Source organism: Alligator mississippiensis, chromosome 1, assembly GCF_030867095.1.
Source record: "Alligator mississippiensis isolate rAllMis1 chromosome 1, rAllMis1, whole genome shotgun sequence".
In the NCBI taxonomy this organism is placed as follows: Eukaryota; Metazoa; Chordata; order Crocodylia; family Alligatoridae; genus Alligator; species Alligator mississippiensis.
Genome location: NC_081824.1, coordinates 393,911,581 through 393,919,630, shown reverse-complemented (window position 1 = coordinate 393,919,630; position 8,050 = coordinate 393,911,581). Strand labels below are relative to the sequence as shown.

General features: G+C 43.8%; 1 long non-coding RNA gene across 4 annotated transcripts in view; it reads right to left on the bottom strand.

Annotated features, from left to right (window-relative positions):
• Positions 1–1,569: 1,569 nt before the first annotated feature.
• The window catches only part of LOC106740377 (uncharacterized), a 47,011-nt gene continuing 40,530 nt past the window's right edge, over positions 1,570–8,050 (bottom strand). For all 4 annotated transcript variants that reach the window (XR_009459934.1, XR_009459925.1, XR_002090613.2 and 1 more), the window contains 3 exons: positions 7,567–7,641; positions 2,833–2,908; positions 1,570–2,576 (listed from right to left, as the gene is read on the bottom strand). This is a non-coding gene — a long non-coding RNA (uncharacterized LOC106740377). The remainder of the gene's footprint in view (positions 2,577–2,832; positions 2,909–7,566; positions 7,642–8,050) is intronic.

The window sequence follows — 8,050 nt, the reverse complement described above, 5'->3', positions numbered from 1 at the left end:
ATTGGCTAGAGGGTCGCACCCAAAGAGTCGTGGTAGATGGGTCAGTCTCGACCTGGAAGGGTGTGGGCAGTGGGGTCCCGCAGGTTTCGGTCCTTGGACCAATACTCTTTAATGTCTTCATCGGCGACTTGGACGTGGGAGTGAAATGTACTCTGTCCGAGTTTGCAGATGACACAAAGCTATGGGGAGAAGTGGACACGCCGGAGGGCAGGGAACAGCTGCAGGCAGACCTGAATAGGCTGGACAAGTGGGCAGAAAACAACAGGATGCAGTTCAACAAGGAGAAATGCAAAGTGCTGCACCTAGGGAGGAAAAATGTCCAGCACACCTACAGCCTAGGGAATGACCTGCTGGGTGGCACGGAGGTGGAAAGGGATCTTGGAGTCCTAGTGGACTCCAAGTTGAACATGAGCCAGCAGTGTGACGAAGCCATCAGAAAAGCCAATGGCACTTTATCATGCATCAGCAGATGCATGACAAATAGGTCCAGGGAGGTGATACTTCCCCTCTATAGGGCGTTGGTCAGACCGCAGTTGGAGTACTGTGTGCAATTTTGGGCGCCGCACTTCAAAAGGGATGTGGATAACCTGGAGAAGGTCCAGAGAAGGGCCACTCGTATGGTTAAGGGCTTGCAGGCCAAGCCCTATGAGGAGAGACTAGGGCACCTGGACCTCTTCAGCCTCCGCAAGAGAAGGTTGAGAGGCGACCTTGTGGCTGCCTATAAGTTCATCATGGGGGCAAAGAAGGCAATTGGTGAGGCTTTACTCACCAAGGCGCCCCTGAAGGTTACAAGAAATAATGGCCATAAGCTAGCAGAGAGCAGATTTAGACTAGACATTAGGAAGAACTTCTTCACAGTTCGAGTGGCCAAGGTCTGGAACGGGCTCCCAAGGGAGGTGGTGCTCTCCCCTACCCTGGGGGTCTTCAAGAGGAGGTTAGACGAGTATCTAGCTGGGGTCATTTAGACCCAGCACTCTTTCCTGCTTATGCAGGGGGTCGGACTTGATGATCTATTGAGGTCCCTTCCGACCCTAACATCTATGAATCTATGTGGAGGAGCTGTAGTCTAGGTACCTAGGGTGCATTCCTGGAGAAAACTTAAGTTCTTGTGATATTTTGGGGATTGGATGAGGAAGTAGGAGGTGGTGGTTTGCATTTCTGTACTGTAACACTTGGATTAAAAAGACTAGAGCAAAATCTAGTAATGTGCTTAGGAGTCTGAATTTTACCTAAGGCCCACTTCAAACTCCCAAGTACTTCCATGAATTTGAGCCCTTGATTTTCTCTTGTCTCCAGCAGGACTTCACCATCTGATAGGACTGCTAAGATAATAAACTCATTAAAAATTGTGATGTGTATATAGCCAATATAGATAGAAAAAAGAAGTCTAGTTTATGCAATTTCCACATTCCACATTTCTACATCCTAAGCCTTGGCATGAAACTCTGAAGTACACCTGCATGAATCAATTGGCATATGTGGAAGTAATCCTCTATCAACAGGTTCCTGCAGAGGCTTAGAAATATAAACATTACCTTAACTAAGTATTTTAAACACTTGAAAATGGAATTTTTTTAATTACATTTATTTAAATTTATTTGCAAGAGTAGGGTTCTATACTCCAGTAGATTATCCAGTAGTCTTCTTAGAAAACACATTATTAAAATATCTGACAGAAACCCACCATCAAAGAAGGAAGTATAGACAATGTTTAGGTTTTGTTTTTTTAAACATGATAAATTATCATGGATTCTCTTGACTTTCACAATATCAACAGTATTAATGTTATGAGGGCAGCATTCAACTTCTAGATTTATCTGAGAATTGCCAAATATGATGTTCATTTGGTTAGAAATGCTACTGTGGTACCAGTGCTGCCATAAAAAAAAAAAAAAAAAGTTTAAAAAAGCTATTTTCCCTAATTATTTTCTCTTTATTGACAGATTCTAAATCACATAAATTGATGGATGTATCTTAAAAATACTGGAGTGCTGTAAATCATTTTACAAATGACAAAGGGAGAGAGTTAGAGATTAATGGCTAGATTTTGAGAACTGGGCATTCAAGTGAGTAGCAGTTGCAAGTACTCAACACCTCTAAAAGGCCATAAAGGATTTTCCCAAGGTCAAATAGGAAATTAGTGAAGGAGCTTACAATATTAGTTCTTGCCTTCTAAGGCCTTTTTCAGTACTTTAGCCACAAGACCTCAAAGTCCCTTCCTTTCATTGAAGCACTGTAGGAATTCCACAGAAATTTGCTATTTTGTCATTAGTTCTAAGGACTCATTTGCTATTCTGCTATATAGCAGGAGATTTGTTTTTTTCATGTGGTAAAAAATAATGTTTATAATCAATGTAACAACATAACAGGGGGTTGGATATATCATGCAGAACAGTCCAAATGCATTCACAGTATACAGAAACAAGAAAGGAAAATTTGCTAATTTTGTCTTTTTAGAGCTGGTCAACCTTCCCCTCAAAAACAACAACAAAAAAAAATGGTTAAACAATGTTTCCTCCGAACTTGCCAAATACTTGAAATTGAAATCTCCCACAGAGAACTCTCCTTCAAGACACCTATGGAGAAGTAAAAAAGAAGGCAAAATTAGTACCTGGAACAAAGTTGGACACAGTACAAAGTTGGAAGCCAATACAACACTTGCTTCCCAGTAGCTGAATATGGATGTCTCATATGAGAAAGATCAGCTTGTACAAAGTTGGGCCCTGAGTAGAATGACAACTGCTTTTACATTACAGAATATGTAAAACAAAATGTGAATAGCCTGGTTGCGCTTACTGAAATTGTTCTACTGGACATCAGGAACGCGGTTACCTGAAAAATGGAGTGATCATGACAGGTTGAAAACACCATGCATTCACTCTATGGCCACAACACAGCTGTTAACCACCTGAAATGACATAAAAGTTTCCTAGGTGAAATGGAACCACTGGGCCCCTATACATATGCAGCAAGGCTGCTCCAGTGCGCTTAATCAAGCCTGGTGGAGTGTGGTAATTACCGCAATCCAGCAGGCTCCAGTATCACTTGCTGCAACTTGAGACCATTGCTCCTTGTTCTATTATCTGCCACCACTGAAAACAGTCTAGGTTCATCCTCTTTGTAACCACCTGTCCAGTATTTGAAGGCTTAAACATCTCCTCCGTCTTCTCTTCCAAAGACTAAAGAGCCCAGTTCCCTTAGCCTCTCCCCACAAGTCATGTCCTGCAACCCCCTCACCATTTTTGCTGCCCTGCACTGGACTCTCTCCAATTTGTCCACATCCTTTCTGTAGTGGTGGCCCCAAAACTGGAAACAGTAGTCCATATCTGGCCTCACCAGTGTGGAATAGAGGGGAAGAATAACTTCCCTCAATATGATGGCAACACTCATATTAATGCAGCCCAGTATGCCATTAGCCTTCTTCACAACAAAGGCACACTTTTGGCTTGTATTCAAAATATTGTTCACTGTAATCCCCAGGTCCTTTTCTGAAAAGCTGCTGCTTAGCCAGTCCTCCAGTGTATCTATTACTCCACCCAGTTTGGTGTCATCCACAAACTTGCTGAGGGTGCAATTCATCCAGATCATTGATGAAGATATTGAACAAAACCAGCCCCAGAACTGACCCCTGGTGCACTCCACTTGATACTGGATCCCAAATAGACATTGAGCCATTGATTACTACTTTTTCAGCCTGACAATCCAGCTAGTTTTCTATCCACCTTACAGTCCATCCTATACTTCCTTAGCATGCTTGAAAGGATGTTGTGGGAGGCCATATCAAAAGCCTTGCTAAAGTCAAGGTACATCACATGCGCTGTTCACCTGCATTCACAGAGCTAGTCATCTCATTGTAGAAAGCAATCTAGTTGGTTAGGCATGACTTGTCCTTTGTCAATCCACTTTGACTGTTCATAATCACCTTCTTCTTCTCCAAGTGCTTAGAAATTGATTCTTTGAGGATCTGCTCCATGATTTTTCCAGGGACTAAGGTAAGGCTTACTGGTCTACAATTTCCTGGATCTTCCTTCTTCCCTCTCTTACAGAAGGAAGCTATATTTGCCCTTTTCCACTCATCTGGGACCTCTGTCAACTGCCACAAGTTTTCAAAGATAACACCCAGTGGCTCTTCAATCACACTGGCCAACTCTCTCAGCACCCTTGAGTGCACCACATACAATCCCATGGACCTGTACATTTCCAGCTTTTGTAAATAGTCCCTAATCTGTTCTTTTGCAACTGTCAGCTGCTCATCTCCTCCCCAAACAGTGCTGCTAGGTGTAATAGTTTGGGAACTGACCTTGCCTATGAAGACCAAGGTAAAAAAAGGCATTGAGTACTTCAGTCTTTTCTGCATTATCTGTCACTAGACTGCCTCCCCCAGTCAGTAAGAGACCTGCACTATCCCTTGTGTTCCTGACATACTTGTAAAACCCCTTCTTATTGCCCTTCACATCCCTTGCTAACTGCAACTCAAACTGTGCTTTGGCCTTCCTTTATTTTATCCCTGCATGCCTAAGCAATACTCTTAGACTCCTCCTGAGTAGTTTGTCCAAGTTTCCACTACTCATAAGCTTCCTTTTTGTGTTTTAGCTCACTGAGGAATTCCTTGCTAAGTCAAGCAGATCTTCTGCCATACTTGCTAGTCTTCCTGCACGTCAGGATGGGTCATTCCTGCACCCTTAGTCACATTTCATTAAAATAAAAACCATCTTTCCTGGATTCCTTTCCCCATTCAGACTAGTCTCCCAGAGGATCCTGTCCATCAGTCCCCTGAAGTTTAGGGTCCTTACTCTGATGCTTTCCTTCCTTCCTTTCTTCTCTCAGGATCCTGAACTCAATCATCTCATGGTTACTCCTGCCCAAGTTTCATAGTTTCATAGTAGCTAGGGTCATGAGGAACCTGAACAGATCATCTAGCCTGACCCCCTTCCACAGGCAGGAATGAATGCTGGGTTCACAAGACCCCAGACAGGTGATCATCCAACCTCCTCTTGAATTTGCCCAAGGTAGGGATGAGGACCACTTCCCTGGGAAGTTGGTTCCAAATTTTGGCCACCCTAGCTGTAAAATATTGCCATCTGATCTCTAACCTAAACCTATTCTCCATCAGCTTATTACCATTGTTCCTTATCACCCCAGGTGGTGCTGGGGAGAAAAGGGCTCTACCTATTTGCTGTTGATTTCACCTGATGAGTTTGTAGGCAGCCACCAGGTCCCCCCTCAGCCTCCTCTTACTGAGGCTGAACAGGTTCAGGTCCCTCAGACTCTCCTCATAGGGCCTGCCCTGCTGCCCTCTCACCAAGTGGATGGCCCTCCTCTGAACCCACTCCAGGCTGGCCACATCCCTTTTGAAGTGTGGCACCCAGTACTGGATGCAGTACTCCAACTGTGGCCTGACCAAAGTCGCATAGAGGGGGAGTATCACCTCTCTGGACCGGCTTGAGATGCACCTTTGGATGCATGACAAGGTATGGCTTGCCTTGCTGGCTGTGGTATGGCATTGGCAGCTCATGTTCATCTTAGAGTCAATAATGATTCCAAGATCCCTTTCTGCCTCTGTGCTTTCAAGAGGGGAACTCCCCCGCGTGTATGTAGGCTGTGGATTCCTTCTCCCAAGCTGCAGCACCCTGCATTTATCTACATTGAACCCCATCCTGTTCTCATATGCCCACTTTTGTAGTATGTCTAAATCTATTTGCAGCCTCTCTCTCTCTTCAAGTGTGTCCACCTTGCCCTACATCTTAGTGTCATCAGCAAACTTGGACAGCATGCTTTGACCCCCTCATCCAAGTCACTGATGAAGATGTTAAACAGTGCGGACCCAAGGACCAAGCCCTGGGGTACCCCACTGGTCACATCTCACCAGGTTGAGTACAACCTGTCCACCACTACTCTTTGGGTGCACCCCATCAGCCAATTTTTTACCCATGCAACTGTGTAGGCATCAATGCCACAGTAGCTACATTATTGATGAGGATGGGGTGAAAGAGAGTGTCAAAGGCCTTCTTAAAGTCTAGAAAGACTACGTCCATGGCGACACCATCATCCAAGGATTTAGTTACTTGGTCATAAAAGGCAATCAGGTTGGTCAGGCAGGACCTGCCTTTGATGAACCCATGCTGATTGCCTCTGAGCATGATCTCCCCTGCAGGCCCCCCCCAGATATGCTCCTTGATGATTCTCTCCAAGATCTTCCCAAGATCTTCAACTTCTTCCCAAGAAATTGCCATCCACTTCTTCATTCCCCACCAATTCATCCCTGTTTGTGAGCACCAGCTCAAGAAAAGCATGGGCGCTAGTTGGCTGCTCCATCATGTACATCAGGAAGTTGTTCCCAACACTTTACAAAACCTTCCTGAATTGCCCGTGCACTGCTGTATTGCCCTCCTATCAGATGTCAGGGTGACTAACCTTCTCCATGAGATCTAGGACCTATGATCTTGAAACTTCTGCTAGTTGTCTGAAGAAAGCCTTATCTACCTCATCCTCCTGATCTGGTGATTTATAGTAAACACCCCTCATGACATCACCCTTGTTGCTCTTCCCTCTTCCCTCTGACCCTAAACCAGAGACTTTCAAGAAGCGTGTTTCTAGTTTCATACTGTACTGAGCAAGCATATAGCTCTTTTACATAAAGAGCAACTCCTCTTCCTCTTCTCCCCTGCCTGTCCTTCCTGAAACATTTATACCCATCCATGACAGTGCTCCAGTCATGCGAGCTATCCCACCAAGTCCCAGTTACTCCAATCACATCATAGTTTCATGACTTCGCGAGGATTTCCAGTTCTTCCTGGTTGTTTCCCAGGCTCCATGCATTCATGTATAGACACGTGAGATAACTAGCCAATTACCCTACTTTCTCAGGAGGATATGAAGGGCTCCCCTGTTGTCCCCTCCTGCTTCTGCTTCCTTCAGGTCATTGGCTTCTTCATTTACCTCAGGGCTATGGTCTCCATCATGCAGCAAACCCAGTTTAAAGTTATTTTTAAACTAGTCATTAATTTCAATGTTTGCCAAACTACTTTGTCTCTAACCATATTAATACCGTGTGTTTGGTTTCACGTTTGTCAGAAAGAGAGTATGGGATCAATCTTATATTTTGTGCAACCCATTTCCCAATAAGGAACAGGACTTCATATATGGCTGCTGCCGTTAAGCATGAGCACTTGATTTGAAAGCCAACCTGCTTACCAACTCATTCTCTCAGGATCCTTGGATTTAGCACATGGCTTAATTTATTTGTAATTATGGAAACCACAGTGAGGACAAAAGGATGCTATGGTACCTTATGAAATCAAGCAGAGTTATACAAGTAGGCTCTATTAATAGAACATGTGTTATTAAACTTCTGCTTGTTTTATAATAAACTTACTTATAGTCATTCTCCAAAGTTTTTTCACTCCATAGCATGTTTAGTAACTTCATCCAGTGCTCTCTGCACTAGCACCAGCTGCTTCTGAAGTTCTGGTTTTATTGACAACATTCTTTCAGAAAAGATACATTCCCCATGTATACCATCTACTTGGCAGGTTTTGAAAGCTGCCTGGCATCTTATCAATTTACCCTGGTACTTCTTCAGCCTGCCTGCTTCAGCACTCTATGTTCCCATGACTTCCAGGTTCCTGGCTCCAGCATAACCTGCCAAATGAACAGCCCAGGATTGAAGTCTTAGTACAGCTAAGTAGAAAGCAGTAATTTTGTTTCACTCTAATTTAAAGGACACAAATTTAAAAAAAATGTGACAATTTCATCTGTTTGTGTAAGTTCCATGTTCATGCAAGTAATTTGAGAACCATGTGTGGCATGGTTCTTCTAAGACTGTGAAGTGCCTACTTTTTAGGTACGAGACTCCTGGCTAGCCAATAAGAAATAATGAAGACAAGGATAAGTCTTAAATTCCACCTCTCTGAGGCTAAGACAATCACTCCACTCAGGATTCATAGCCCTGAATCCTCTCCTGAGGTTTATGTGCCTACAAGCATTCCCAGGGTAAGTAGAGACCCAGAACCTTGGAACAATCTATTTTTCTTGATGAGATTTTGTATTA